Here is a 922-nt window from a genome sequence, read left to right as displayed (position 1 = left end):
TGAGGATCCTGGTCAAAATTTGATATCAATAAAGAAAACTAATAGAAAGACTGAGGAGAATATGGTGAAATTTACCATATTCTCCTGGACTCAGGTGAGAAAAGAAATATTGGATAAAATTAGATTAAAATCAATAAAACACCAAAATCTCAGGATAAACTCCTTCCCAGGCAAGCATCATACTCTCTGGACTCCTAGCCTAGGTGCCGTACCAGGCCCTTCGAAACCCAGACATCCAAATGTAGCAGTTTGCTTGGTCTGCCCCCTCCCAGGGTGCGGGGATGGGAGGGAGTCCTGGGCCCCTCACTTTGAACTGATAACAGCCACCTCATCCCACGGATTCTCAGGTGAAAAATACTCATTAGCCATAATAAGCAGCTTGATCATCCGACACAGCCTTGTCCCAAATAAATTAAATTCCTTTACCTTGAGACAGTCGCCCCGAAACCAGACTAACCACCTTTCCCAACAGGACGCTGCTTTCAAAAACTAAACCACCCCCCCACTAAAAAAATAAAAACACACACCCCACTGCCAGACACACAGGGATCTTTGCCGGGGGGTGGGGGGGTGTTAAAAAAACACACAGAAAAAACACGGAGCCATTTAAAAAACACGGAGAACAAAAACCCCCACAAAAAACCCCTAAATCCTCTCTCTGGATGCCCCCCAGCTCCCTCTCCCCTCTGTTCTTTCGTAATGACAAGCATCAAATTAGTCATAGTTACTAAGCCTGTAACAAATAATAACAATAATATCCGAAGCCTCACAATCCAGAAACCAGGGCGACAAGTGCGGCGGCATCGGACCCTCTCCTGGCCAGCCCCCGCCCCCCGCCCAGCTGCTACCTCATTGGGCTAAAAATAATAACTTCCGTAAAAGAACCGAAAGAAAAGTCAAAGAGCCTCTCCCCACCCCCCGC

Source organism: Pteropus alecto, unplaced genomic scaffold, assembly GCF_000325575.1.
Source record: "Pteropus alecto unplaced genomic scaffold, ASM32557v1 scaffold125, whole genome shotgun sequence".
Classification (NCBI taxonomy): Eukaryota; Metazoa; Chordata; class Mammalia; order Chiroptera; family Pteropodidae; genus Pteropus; species Pteropus alecto.
The sequence above is the reverse complement of the archived record's forward strand: the minus strand, read 5'-3'. Positions refer to the sequence as shown.